Consider the following 15,414-nt stretch of genomic DNA (forward strand, 5'->3'; position numbering starts at 1 on the left):
ATATTTTATACTATGATATTAACACTGTGTGCTACATATGGTATTTTCTCCTTGCGTATATGTCCAAACAATATGCTTCTACAATTTCTGAAAGACCACTACAGTACTTTAAGAAAAAATGGGAAAAGTTACTGAACAAAAGAGAACTGAAAATTTAAAATGGAAATGATCGCTATGATCATACTTGTTTACAACAAGCAATCAGTAATTGTAGGGATTGCCAAAGCCAGAACTTTTATAGAAATGTTATGCTTTACAATGTTCATAAACTTGTGCAAGTTGTTTGTTACTGTATTATGTTTTGCTAGACCACATGTTTCCTTATTTTTAGTAGAGTTCATGACTAAATGGATACCTAAGGACAGAGAGTAAATTTAAAGCCTCGTATAACTTGCAGTCCAGCAAATCAATAAATCTTTTAGTCTAGAAACTTTGCTAATACTTTACACTCCTTTGTAAAAGAATTACTGTGTCTTTTCTTTTTTGGTCAATTTTCTCTACTTTTCTGTTTTTATGTATCTACTTTTCAGTAGTCATAATTTGAACATTATTAAAATAAAATTTCATTCCACTTAAAAAAATAGAAGCACTTTAACATCTTTTTCATAATATTAATATCACAAGTTTATTAAGGAAAGAGTGAATCACATTATAAACAAAATATTAATATCAGTGTGACAGTCTGCTACATCAGTACCTCACAATAAGCTATCATTTAATATTCATATCCTCGTGTTGGGTTGGCCAAAAAGTCCATTTAGTTTTTTCTGTAAAATGAAAGACACATTTTTCATTTTCACCAATAACTGTATTGCATTGGATACTTTGTCAGATATGTCCCGTGTGGTAGAATGTTGATTATTCTCAATGAATGTCTCAATTTGATCACTATCGACTTCAACTGGTCTACCCGCATTGTCCAGTGAGAAATTGCCAGCATGAAACTTCTCAAACCACTTTTAACACTTTCAGTCAGTCACAGTACCTTCTCCATACGCTGTACAAATCCTTTTTTGCATTTCAGTTGTGTTTTCACCCTTCTTGAAAAAATAAACCATAATATGCCAAAAATGCTGTTTATTTTCCTCTATCTTCAATATTAAAATGACTCCATACAAATTCACCAATTTTGATAAGTTTCTTTAAATGCACACTGACATGGCAGCTGTCACAATACAATCTAACAAAATTGTTTCATATGAAGTGAAAGACAATTAAGTGTTACTACAGCCATCTTATGGAAAAAAAAACAAATGAACTGTTTAGCTAACCCAATATAATCCCAGTCTCCTGCTTTGGGGCAGTAGAGGTGGCTCAGTTTAATTACTTCCAGTTAAATCAAGAAAAAGTAAAATCAAAATTTCTGGACAAAGGTCAACCAGGTATTACTGGTAAATTTTGCAAATAGTGATTTAAGAATGCCACACTGGATAAATATCCTAAAGCTGAGAAGTATTATTTACATATTAAAACATATCAAAACCAGGTATGTTTCTGATTTCAAAATAGCACACAAATGTAATTATGTTAGTAGGTTTTATTCATTATTTAAATTTGTTATGGGAAATAATACTGTTTTAATATGTGATCATTGGAGTAACTTATTCAAAGGAAAGTTTTTGTAAAATAAGATTTTTTTCTCTGACAAGTTCCTAAATAAAAAAATAATACCTCTCTTCCTAGCTCAAGGATACAAACTGAGCCCACCAAGAAAGGGAACCTTCTCAGCCTCCTGGGATCTCTGGGGCAATCCAGGACTTGAAACACCCTGTGAGTGCTTCTCATCGCTTAATGGCAGAGAACAGGGTCTCCTCTTAGTTCAGAGGCAAACAGGGAAAAATGCTCTTCCTATGATCAAGGTTTCCTAGCAGGGTTTGGAAGTCATTAAAACACACACACACAAGCACGTACACAGAGATACACACACAAAACAAACAATGCAGAAATCCAATCTCTGGTCCTTCTCTCTCCTTGGGAAATTGCATCACTGACACCTTTATTTACATACATATTTAGTCTTTGGTTTTTCCCAGTATGGGCGCATTTTATCCATGGCTCCGCTGCAGCTATACTAGAAGAATCATCATCTTGATTAAGAAAACTAATGAACACATCAACTAAGAAGATGGTGCTAATAAGCTGTCTCACACCATCTGGCTGGCAAATGTGCATAGGTCTGCCGACTATGTCCTGTGCATGTCATCTTGACTACCTTGCCAACAGAGCGAGGCAACTGAGTCCTGTATTAGCGTTTTCCATGTTACGAAAACAGCCCCGGAGGCTCCTGTCCCCACAGCCTATTCTCCCTCATGCACACATGCATAGTCCCTGTAAATGTCCAATTCTCCAAGGGACACAAGTTTGTTTTTCTCCAGTGAAGCCTGTCTTCTCATTTCACCTTCAGCAATCAAGAGTTTCTCTTTTTTTTCACAAGGCATGAAATTATGTATTAGTCAAGTAAATTGTTCTCAAAAGTGCTAGGGACAGATGCTACATTTCTCATTGCCATCAGCTTAAATATATTAATTTACAGACCCCATTATACAGTTTGCAAAAAAAATTACATAATAAGAAATGAAGCAACAGATAAAAAGCCTTTTTGGTTCTTCTTATCTGTCCCCTCCCAATTTTGGTCTTCTACATGTCTTTGAGTTAGTTTATAATCTAGAAGATGTCAATTTTGCAATATATTTTAAAGAAGTAAAAAGAATAGTAAAAATTTTATTCATTAAAAAGATTCATGTGTTTCCTAGAAAGTATACATACAAACATTTTATGTGATGTGCTTCCACTTAGAAAATTATTTTAATCTACAAAAGTATGAAGTACTGGGCACCATAATATCTCCTTCATTTGTTCAGAATAATGGCAAAGAAATATATGTGTGAAAAGTAGATCAATTTATAAACTGTATCTCATTTTCAAACCCATGAAGCAAGCATTGTGATCATCTGAAATTAGCCAAATTTGGTGCCCTCATCCTGACTTGCAATGCATTTTAAGCTGAGGAGAAACAGGATTGTAATGAGGCTCATCCTTACAAATCACTGCTACAAATCAGCGCCAGCCATGCGGAGTACTTAAATTAGCACTGACATTAGAAACTCTTGCCCTTATTCTGCCCCGAATCTCAAATCTCAAAGCTCTTCTTACATATTGAAATGCCCTTCCTATATTTTTTTTAGAAAAGATATGTAAACAGTGGCTTCGGTAGGGAAGGTCTCCCATTTATTTTACTCCCTCTCTGTCTCCCGGCACTTGCGGCACATGGCATTTCTGTTATCCTATATTATAAAGGCAATATAATATAGGACATTATAATGTCCACAAGAAGGCTTAAACTTACAGTGTAAGAGGACAAACTGAGTCAGTAATGTGTTGCTTCTACTGCCTCCTCTCAAAAGTAAAGGAGGAGCTTGGGGGGGGGAGGGTGGAGAAATGAAAAACTCTTGACTGTGATTTTTTTATATAGTGGAGAATGGAGTTAAATGAGGTTGCATACGGAAGAAATTTAAAAATTGCTGAAATGCTTTTTGTTATTTTTTGTTTTATTTATAATAATCGGCTGTTTTGTCTTGGGCCAACTCTCATACAAAATTAAATTAATATAATCATGACTCATCTTGTCACATGTTTTCTAAAGGGGCATTTGGGAGTGCCAGCTGGTGTGATGTCCCCATCCCTGGCTCACAAAGGGGCAGCATGGCATTGGTACCAAGCGCCTATGGGAAGTGACAACAACTAGGCAAAGGTAACACCTTCATCTTCTGTGAAAACAGTACAGATTTAATAGGCAAAAAGATTGCTCCAAAACACACATACTGTTGTTGCTGCTGGTGGCTGTGTAAGTGAAATAACAGTGTATTTCACAGCATCTAGCCCAACTCTAAGCCGCATCCTGTGGTTCAGATGACGGGCTCTTGGTTAGATCTTAAAGGGATAACCAAAGTGAGCAAATGTTTCTGGTGGCCTTAATGTTAAATTCTAGCACCACCCAACTCTGCTTCACTCACGTTTTTAAAAATCTGGTTCCACACTTCCACAGAAGAATGGATCTAAAAAGACCCCTAAAAACAATTTTTAGCACCTCAATAAAAACCCCAAAGGCACAAACATAAAGCAATTTTACAAATCTTTTGTAGTACATTTGCTTTTTATTTCCATTAGCCATATTTCTTTTAGATTATTTCAACCTTGAAATGTGATTTGGGGTTATATTTTTTAATCCTGTTTCAGTTTTTTTTGATATATTCTCCATTAACCTCATACAGTGGAAAACCTCTCAGTATGAGGGGGTCTAAAAATCATTGAGCATTTACCAATTACTAAGGACTATTTAGACACTTTGGCTTGCTATCCTCATTGAATCCTCAGTCCTTCATCAGAAAGATGTGATTTATACCATTTGAGAAGTGAAGAAACTAAAGGATGACTGGGAAATTATCCTACTCATACAGCTAGTAAGTGAAGTTGAGATTACAGTTTCTCTCCCGCTAAATTTTCTAGAATAAAGAATTTCTGTTCTAGAAATATTAAACTTGATTCAGGAATGGTAATTTATAATTTATGCAAGGGATTAGATCATGGATTATTGTATATTATTTTACCCAATTGTACTAATTCCTTTGTTGGATATAAAAGTATACAATAACCATTTAGTGAATTAAATTGAATTGAATTTCCATACTTCAGATAAGGTTTTTTAAATAAGGAAGAGATAAGAATTTTCATACTTTAGATAAAAAATACTTTTTAACTTGGAAAACAATTTAATTATAGAAACATAATTGCTCTTGCATAAGCTGGGTAAAATAAGCAATTATTATTTGCTATTCTGACCTAGTATTTTATATAAATTCTAAATTTGCCAACCTCCAAAGTTAAGAGCTTCTAATTTGCTATTCTACTGTTTTGTATGAAGTATAGATTTGTAGACCCAAAATTCGGTAAAGAATATTGCAAAGTAAGCAACATTTTTTCAATGTTTTAACTAGGAGACATATGTTTGTACTTCATGGTTTTTTAAGATTCAGCTTCCTCAGCCAACTTGCTTGGGCCACGTCAAAGAAACAAACCTCACTGACGATTTTATCAGAACATATAAAGTGAAATGACAGTTCTGTGTGAGTAGAAAACTTGATGATGATCCTCATCAAGTTTTAACTACTAAAATCTAATAAAATGATGGCCATCTCTTTATATTTTCCTGAAGGAATTCACTTAAATCCACAAGGCCCAAAGAAATTCCTTATGTTGTCCCTGGCTACCTTCTAGTGCTTAATTGCATAATCTTAATCTGTGGACTGTTTAGTAAGTTTTCCCTCTGTTTCTCCATTCATGACGCTTCTTTCATCCACACAATCTAATCTGACATATCAAAAACTACAGAACTGTTTTTCCAGCAACAGAAACCATTTCCATGCAGTGGACCTATTATTTGAGTTACAGCAAAATTTGTATTTCGCAATCATATTCATATAGGTCTTCATATAAATCTAAGATATACTGTTGCATAATTTATTTAAAACCCCTAGAAACACCAAAGATATTAGTTGTATGAGGTTTTCAGAGGCAATAAAGTGGAAAGATTTAGTCCGAGTTAAATTTCCTCTTACACAAAAAGTGATTGTCAGCCTTTTCAAAACCATGTATTTTAGAAAAATCTCATTTGTTTCACTATATCCAGTGTCACAATGAAGTTAAAGATTGAAAAATAAAATTCTGCAGACTCAGATACAAATGATTAGATTCTCCAACCCAATAGTACAAATAATTAATAAAAAGTCACATTGTGTCCTTGACAATTAGAACTTTCCCTTTTGTATATTTTTAACATGTTCCCTTTTATCATATCTTATTATGATTTCATTTTCTGAATTCCCAGTGACATTAAAGCACAGGCTTAAGAAAGAATATTGTAATTTAAGAGTTTTGTGTGTGGAAAATAATATGCAGTTATCAAGAATAAAACTCTTTTGCACCTGAAGTGAAGTACAGCTATTACAGATTTCTCAAAGGCAAATGCCAATTTAGTTTCTTTCAATATACCCACAACAATTCTGTAGTGCAATTCTGAAGTCTGTCATGGTGCATGAAAATCACCTCTATTATGAAAGATTATAATGATTGTACATTCCTCACCACTTTTCTAGATAGGAGCAAGATAAGAAAAAATATAATTAAACCAAGGTAAAGGTTAAATTATGAAAAAACTAAATCTTACAATACTGGTTCTATGAGTTCTATAAAATATTTGTATGGGGATAAGTTATTTAGTTATTACAAGGAAATGATAATTCAAGTTTTAAAAAAATAACTAAAAAGAAAGGCAATTAAGCACAAATGATGTAACTTCCAGAAATATAATCTTCCAAAATAATGTTTTGCTGGCTCATTTTAAATCTTAGGAATTATAATATTATTAAAGGCTAAACACATTTTTAAAAATATCATTAGCTTTACTGAATAACAATAACATTTATTTTTCTAAATATGCTTCTGCTTTTCAAGTATTGATTCAGTTGGAGACACCAAGGCATACTTTTATTTCGTATACATATGACCACTATATAGATTTTATGAATACTGGTTAAAAATAATACCTTTACCATAGGTATATGTCATGAATCTTAAAAAATAATTATCATCAGAAAAATACACTGTACTGTAATTCATCGGAACTAAACTTTTGTTTCCAAATATGAAAACCATTTCCTTAATGAGTATACAAATGGCCAATAGTAACTATCCATCCTTAATATAATACCTTTCACTTTTAGTCATGAAAATTTCAACGTGTTTTACTACTATAAACACCAGTTACGAAGCATAATAGTTACACACTCTACAATAAACTCTTTCATCTTTCATCACTGAACTCTTTCATCTACCCATATTACAGATTAAAAAATCATATGTTCAGATCAGCAACCACACAGCTAAAAAGTGACAGACTTGATAATTCAAGCTCAGATAAATTCATACCCAGTGTTTTTAATCAGTAAACCACACTGAACTTTTAAATTTAAGGAATTAATAGGTGTTACAAGAAAATACTAATTAGTAATGTCAATAATCATCAAGAACTCACAATCTCTGTTAAAAATTTGCTGTTATGCATGTGGAATGAAATCGTGTCACATAATTTTGGGAAGAAAGATGGTGGCTTGAGAGGAGGAAAGAATATCTGTGAAGTCAATGAAAGAAAATACTGAACAATAATTACAAAACAGCATGTAAGTCTGGAAACAAAAATTCAACTGATAATCTAAAAAAAAACAAAAATATGGGATTACTGAATGTTGCCCAAAGATCTCATTAAACATACCGAAATTTTTAGCACACTTTTTTATTTTATTTTTTTTTAAGATTTTATTTATTTACCTCTAGGGAAGATAAAGGGAAGGAGAGAAGGAGAGAAATATCAATGTATGGTTGCTTCTCATGCAACCCTTGCTGGGAACTGGCCCCTGCTGGGAACTGGCCCCTGCGGGGAACTGGCCTGCAACCCAGGCATGTGCCCTGATTGGGAATCGAACCGCGATTGTGTGGTTCGCAGGCCCGCGCTCAATCCACTGAGCTACACCAGCCAGGGCTTTAGCATGCTTTTTAATGAAAACAGTCAGCTAAATATGATTTAAAAAGTACTAATTTAGAAAAAATGAGCTGGGCAATAAGAATCCCATTTTCCTAAAATGTAAAGCCTAGATTACCAACTCCTGCCAGGATTATGTAGATACTAGGAGCTCCTTAGTCAAACACTGGGCCCTGACATCGGGGTGGGGGGGGGGGCGGGGGGGGGAATGACCTAAGCTTGGATTTTATTAAAAATAGAGTTGTTCCTTAATAATCTTACAAGATCTCTTTAAAACCCAACGGCTGCTAACTCTGTTTCAGAAATAGAAGAACCCACTGGCACATGCTGGTCACCAATGTAATACCTTAGCTCAGCAGCAACCACTGGGTCTTTTCTTTTTTTCTTCAGTGGATCTGCTTGGGGGTTGGAATTGTAATAAAAGATAAAATCCTGTTAAACAATATTCTCCACTAGTGATCATCTCTGCGTATAAGCTTGAGAAGGACGTCTGTCAGCAAATTTTTCTTAAATTTCAGAAAACAAGTCATCTGGGGCAACTGACTAAGAAGTGCGATGATAATTTAACACTCGACAGACAGTCCACCTATACCAAAAATACAACTTGGGTGTTAAATGGCTAAGGATTAAAATCATTCATTTATTAAATACCTATCAAGTTGTTAATGCAGTTTTACCTCATTAAAGATTTATGTGGGCAAGGGAAAATAAGTACTCACTTATGATTGCATCAAAAAATATATAGGAATAAATAATACATCTTTAGAACTTGCATTTTAAAAATCATAGATCTTTACTAAGAAACAAATAATTTGAAAAGGGTTTTATGCTGTTTTTAAATAGAAGGAAAAAATATTATAAATATGTAAAGTTTTCATAAATAAATTTAAATATTTAATAAAAATCGGAATATTTCTCTATATTTAAAGTTGAGGTAGGTCAAATTTATCATTTTCAACTTTGATATATATTATTTCTATAGTTTGTAAGGAAAAAAGATTATCATTAGTATTATCAGTTTGTAATTCACCTCATAATCAACAGAAGATAAACATTATGAACAAAATTATCTCAGTCTGTTTCTGTCACTAGAAATCAGACCTTAGAGACATCACAAATCACTTTGTCCAGGTTTCTCCTCTTCTAAAAAGAGATGACCACTATATCAACTTAGATTACATATAAATACACTTTGAAAGTTAGAAGGGCTAGCAAAATGAATAAATTTTTACTTTTCTAAGAGACAATATATTTTATAAAGTCTATTCCTCTTAATTTATAAAGTAGAAAACTGCTATACCCCAGAGAAAACAAATGGGTTTTCCAAGATGATAGAGTTGGTGGCAAAGCCATGACAAGGACCTACATCAAGTATCCTTTCAACCACAAGTGGTGTGTGACAATATGTTCCATACTTAAGGTGTTTGCAGAGAATCTGACACCTCAAATAATCATTCAAACGCAATGTAAACCAAAAGTGATTATTTTAACATTACATAGTATACAGTAATTACTAGAGATCCATGACATAGCCAATATAAAAAAAGGAGAGAATTAATAACACTGTAAAAATTCATGCCTATATTACTTGGGAAATATCAACAGTGTTATATGTCAGAAGACATATAATATTTAAAAAGATCCTTTCAGTTAATGATTTAATAATGTTTAATATATAATTAAACACATGGAATTATATGAAGAATATCTAATTGATACATACGAAGATATACTATATGCCATCTAAAGCACCTAACAACCATAAAAGGGTAAAAGGTAATCATCACCATTTTACAAAAGATTCACTTGGGCTGAGACTCAGTAAGTACTTGGCCTAAAGCCCAAAGCCACTCAATGAGAAACTATCAAAGTCAAGATCTAAATTTCAGTTTCATTCCAAAGTCTGAAATTTTATGATTGACCACATGGTATCAGAAGGTTTGGCATAATGCACTATCTTCTAGACACCAAAGTGGTGGAATCGTGTTGGAGTTCCTGACCCTAGCTACCTGGTTTCCAGTTCAAATACTTTTCAGTGGTAATAGCAATCAATGGTTGAGGCTATCTCTCTTCCTAACTCTTGTCTGACTATAAACATAGTGAGTAATACATTTATACACACAACTATTTGCCTTTAGACCAAAAACAGAGAAGAATTACTCTAACTATAGGATAAGTCCACATAAATAGCCTAATTTTTCCCCATTGGCTCCATAGTAATACAGATTTTTCTGTACCACTGCAAAGCAGAAAAGGTTCCATTTTGCAGTTTTAGCATTTGAAATATAACCAGCATTGGATTTGTAAAGAATCCTCAAAGCATATAATCTGTCACCAACAACAATGCTTTGATTTACCATCTCTTTAAAGCACAACAGAAAGTTTGAAACTAAGAGTATTCGCGGCATAAATAAAAGGTCTGCTTTGTTCTTCTCTCCAGCCCTATCCAATCAATTCAACCCAACCTAATCCTATCAATCAAGACTGTCTATAAAATACTGTTTTCAATGTCTGTAAACTTATATTTGTCAAAACATCTTCTATCTTGATAAACAACTCACTGAAACAAAATCAGTTTGAGATAAGCTTCATTTCTTAGAAAGGTGTCTCTCATTTTCTCAGGTAAGCATTGCATAAGCTACTGTAACAGGGCCAATTACCTGAAGCATATTAAAAAGCAATGATGCATAAAAACTTTTTCAATATGCAGTTCAGAGCAGCACAAAAGGTGAATTCATTAATGCGAATGTTAAGACAAATGAAATAGAACATCATAGTTGTTAATTATGCTGGAAAAACAAACTAGAGTTTGTCACACTGAAAAAATATTTTTTAAATAAAGAAATTACTCAAAAAATGGTCAACACTGTTTCTAGAATTGTATCAGAAATGTATATAGCAATAAAAATGGAGAATCTAATGCTTTTCATTGTTATACTTTCTACTATGACTATCTGTGGATACAATGGATAAGTCATTAAGAATAAAGAAGAAGAAACAACAGTCTCTCCGCTAAGTCAGCAAGGAACATTGCTGCAGCACAAGAAAAAATAACAGATAAAATTCTGTTATTTTGGGAACTGATGCTCACTATATTGATCTGTATTCTATAAATGAATCTCTAACTGAAAGGAAACTGTGAATTTTCCTTTAAGAGACTTCTAATTTTTACACTTACTCATTTCCACTTATGCTACATGTCAACTTTTTTTATTTAGAAGTGTTAAGAGCTGTACTCCAAACTTCCATAACTCCCTAATATACAACATAATTTTTTAAAAGAGCAAGAAAATGCCCACACATTTTCCATCACTCTACTTGGAAACCATGATTACCTAGCATATTTATCACAAGGGAGTTTTAATCAATTAAACTCATTAAGAATGGTACTTAAGATTTCACTGTGTTGATGATATATAGAAACTTCAAGGTCTTTGGTCAACATCTTTAAGAGAAAGACACACAAAACTTACCTATTCTTTTTGTGCTCTTTTGAGTATTTAGAGTTCCTTTTTGTCTAAAATTTTCTTTCTGCACATAGGTACACCGGCTTCTAGTGATAAACAGAATGGGCACCAATATATACTAAATAAGTTCATGGGTTGCATAAGGAATAAATTCATGAACTTTTGTAATAAAACATCTTCACTTTTTAAATAGCAAATATCTACAGCATAGAGGTGCTTTTTCAGTAAGGAATGAACAATTCCTGTCCTTCGGATAGTCCCTAAAACCTCACTTATGAGTTGTCTGCCGTAAAACTCCTGTCTTAAGCCTGCGGGAGACAGTTGACATTCAAGATAATTGTCTAAAGAATAAGCTGCCAACTATTTGCTCCTTTAAGATTCTTCAGGCTTGTTCCTTATGTGTCTAAATAATCAGAAAGCGGAGTGCATTGCTTACATCAACTGTTAGCTTGTTGGGGACAGTAACTGAGCCATGGTGTCTTCTCCTGCTGCCCGTGCCTGCTAATCGGCCACCACACATGAACACATNTACTTTTTAAATAGCAAATATCTACAGCATAGAGGTGCTTTTTCAGTAAGGAATGAACAATTCCTGTCCTTCGGATAGTCCCTAAAACCTCACTTATGAGTTGTCTGCCGTAAAACTCCTGTCTTAAGCCTGCGGGAGACAGTTGACATTCAAGATAATTGTCTAAAGAATAAGCTGCCAACTATTTGCTCTTTTAAGATTCTTCAGGCTTGTTCCTTATGTGTCTAAATAATCAGAAAGCTGAGTGCATTGCTTACATCGACTGTTAGCTTGTTGGGGACAGTAACTGAGCCATGGTGTCTTCTCCTGCTGCCCGTGCCTGCTAACCGGCCACCACACATGAACACATCACCATACATGTGGGCGAGACTGGTGTCCAGGTCATCAATGCCTGCTGGGAGCTCCACTGCCTGGAACATGGCATCCAGCCCAATGGCCAGTGTCAAGTGACAAGACGATTATGGGGAGGTGGGTAGATGACTCCTTCACACCTTCTTCAGTGAGACAAGTACTAGCCAGCATGTGCCCAGGGCTGTGATTATAGACCTAGAATCCACAGCCATTGAAGAAGCTCACACTGGCATCTACTGCCAACTTTTCCACTTTGAGCAGCTGATCACAGGAAGGAAGATGCTGCCAGTACCTGTGCCTTGTGGGCATCACCCCATTGGCAAGGAGATTAGTAACCTTGTCTTGGGCCAAATTTGGAAACTTGCTAACCAGTACACAGATCTTCAGGGCTTCTTGGTTTTCCACTAATGGCCCTGGGTTCACCTGTCTGCTGACGGAACATCTTCCTGTTGATTATGCCAAGAAGTCCAAGATGGAGCTCTGTATCTACCCAGCACTTCCTGTTTCCACAGCCACAGTTGAGCCCCACAACTCCATCCTCCCCACCCACACCACCCTGGGATTCTCTGATTGTGCCTTCAGGACTGACAAGGCTATCTACGACATCTGCCATAGAAACCTCAATATCAATGTTTCTACGCTGATCTTACCTGCCTAATTAGCCACATTGTGACCTCCATCATCACTTCCCTCAGGTTTGATGGAGCCCTGAATGTGGATCTGACCAAATTCCAGAGCAACGTGGAGCCCTATCCCCATATCCACTTCTATCTGGCCACATATGTCCCCACCATCTCTGCTGAGAAAGCCTATCATGAATAGCTTTCTGTAGCAGAGACCACACTTTCCCCCATATCAATTATTCAGGAATGGATCAGAGAGAATTCCACTGACATGTCTCCTGTGCCTCCCACCGAATGTAGTTATGCTAACTGGCATGGAATTCAGACCTTTCATGGTTTAGACCAAGCTTATCTACTTAGCTGTGCTTCCCACTATTCGTTTCATAAAAATATTTTTCTAATGCCTTTAAAGCTGGAATGTATCACCACATCCTAATTAAATGCTAAAGTCAGGCCATACTTTTTTCCCTCTGTTATAGCAGTCCTTTAATTTCCAAGTTTTACCTATATTTCTTTTCTCAATTTTACTTACACTGATTCTACAATTAACTGTAGCACTTCATTCATTCATTGTTTCATTGTTTTTACTTTTTTCCTACATATCTTTGGCTATGTATGTGGCATACAAAGAGTAGACTTTGGATGGGCATGGGAGGATAGAAAGTTATAATATAGACTGCATTTTTTACTGCATAACACTGTTGCTTACTGATGTTAATCTTACACTTAATTTTCATTTAATTGATTTTTTCTCCACAATGAGATTATGGCAACTTAGAACCAGTGATATTTTGTATTTTTCTTTTATTTTCCACATCTCATAACACAAATATGTATTTGATTATATCACTTAAATTTTTTTAAAACTTGAAAAAATATAATGCTGATTTTATCTCTACAGAGTTTATGGGAAAAGAAAGTCTATTTAAAAAACTGGCATTATAAGCCAGAAGACAGAGTGATTTCTAAGCTAAAATCATTCATTGTCTAAAATGCCAGAAAAATAAATTCTACTGAAAGCTATTACCTTAGTAAAGCATAATCCTCTCTGAAGGGAATATCAATAATGGACAACAAAAAGCTGTAATTTTTTAAATGTGCTCATTAAAACATTCATTGAGATAAATTTCAGCCAGGTGACACTGGTGTAGCTCCCAGGGAAGTTCTCACCCCAAACGCAGAGGCGCTTCTCTGACCATCTTTTACACGCTTAGAGAAAACTGTACTAATTCTCCATTAGGGGCTGGACAGTTATTCAACTGGGACCGTAGCTGAGCAGATGTTTTGATGAACCACTTAATTTTGTCCTCTGTATGGCTTCAGAAAAGCAAAGCCAGTGTTGATTGAAGCTAATGACCTATTGCAGAATGTAAAATAGTCACCAGGTTTGGAAGATTTTGTGTTGGATAAAGGAGCCCTTTGTCTCTCACATAGTCCCTGCAAGACAGGATCGGCTTTGTTTTTAAAGGATATTTCAAAGTAAGAGATTTTCAAAGTTCTATCTGAAATTATTCTAGTCCTTAAAAATTCTCACAGCATGAAAATGTTTACTGAGGACACTTCAGGTTTATTATTCTTGTTTGGTTTTGCTTTTAGTCACTATAAAATAAAAAAATGGTCACCTTTACAATAAGATCCCTTCATATATATGAAGGAGAATGTTCAGTTATTTCACTGTTTTCCTCTTCAAGTGCAATAATTCTACTTCCTTTCCATTTTTATCAGAGACACTATCACTCAGAAATTTTCATCACAAATTTTATTTCTCTCCTGTACCTCCTCCTCCAACTGACTGGATACCTCGTTAGCTGAACAGACACTAAGTGCTCAGTGTAATCAAGAGGACCATGACTAAAGTCAAGGATATATTTGTTCTGGCTCCTAGAAATCTTATTTGCATTTACTAACCGAAATCTTTTTTTAAGTATATCAACAAGTATTTTATTCTTCTCACTAACAGAAACTCCTAGACATTGGGGTCAGAGTACACTTCTTCATCCCAATCCCCACAGTCACATATTGTCTTTTCACATCTCATATTCAGGTTTAGGTTAGCACTGTATTTCAAATAATTTTCAGTAATGGATCCAACAGAAAAAATATACTTTTAGAAATTATTGTGAGTAAAAACAGCAAAATTGCATTAAAAGGCTGTCCATTTTTATAATTTAGTAATGTAAGATATTTGGGGTTGGAATAATTACTTCTTCCTTATTACATTTTGTTTTGTTCTGTTTTTTCTTTTAACCAGTTGTTCAAGTACAGTTTTCTGCCCTTTACCCCCATTCCACTCCACCCCCCAACCCTCCCCCCTCCCTCCCATTTCCACCCCCCCTTTGTTATTGTCCATGTGACCTTTATATTTATTCCTGTAAACCCTTCCCCTTTTCCCCTGAAATTCCCTCCCTCTCCACTCTGGTCACTGTCAGCCTGTTCTCAATTTCAGTGTCTTTGGTTATATTTTGCTTGTTTGTTTGTTTTGTTGTTTAGGTTCCTGTTAAAGGTGAGAGCATATGGTATTTGTCTTTCACTGCCTGGCTTATTTCACTTAGCATAATGCTGTCCAGTTCCATACATGCTGTAGCATGAAAAGGGTAGGAGTTCCTCCTTTCTTTCTGCTGCATAGAATTCCATTGTGTAAATGTACCATAGTTTTTTTTGATCCATTCATTTACTGATGGGCATCTAGGTTTTACTAACCTAAATCTTAATAATACCTCTATGATTCCCAACTTAGATTTCTTAGACCTATAGGGATTGATGCAGTAATGGGGGAAAAAGAAGACTTCTGTGAAATACTAATAGAAAATGTATATTCACCACAGATAAAATTGCACAAGTCTTATTCAA

General features: G+C 34.8%; 1 pseudogene; it reads left to right on the top strand.

Moving 5' to 3' along the window:
* The first annotated feature begins 11,928 nt into the window (after positions 1 to 11,928).
* LOC118995311 (tubulin alpha-1B chain-like) lies at positions 11,929 to 13,000 on the top strand (annotated as a pseudogene).
* The last annotated feature ends 2,414 nt before the right edge of the window (positions 13,001 to 15,414 follow it).

This window comes from Sturnira hondurensis, unplaced genomic scaffold (genome assembly GCF_014824575.4).
Source record: "Sturnira hondurensis isolate 20B ecotype Veracruz unplaced genomic scaffold, ASM1482457v3 Scaffold0010128, whole genome shotgun sequence".
In the NCBI taxonomy this organism is placed as follows: Eukaryota; Metazoa; Chordata; class Mammalia; order Chiroptera; family Phyllostomidae; genus Sturnira; species Sturnira hondurensis.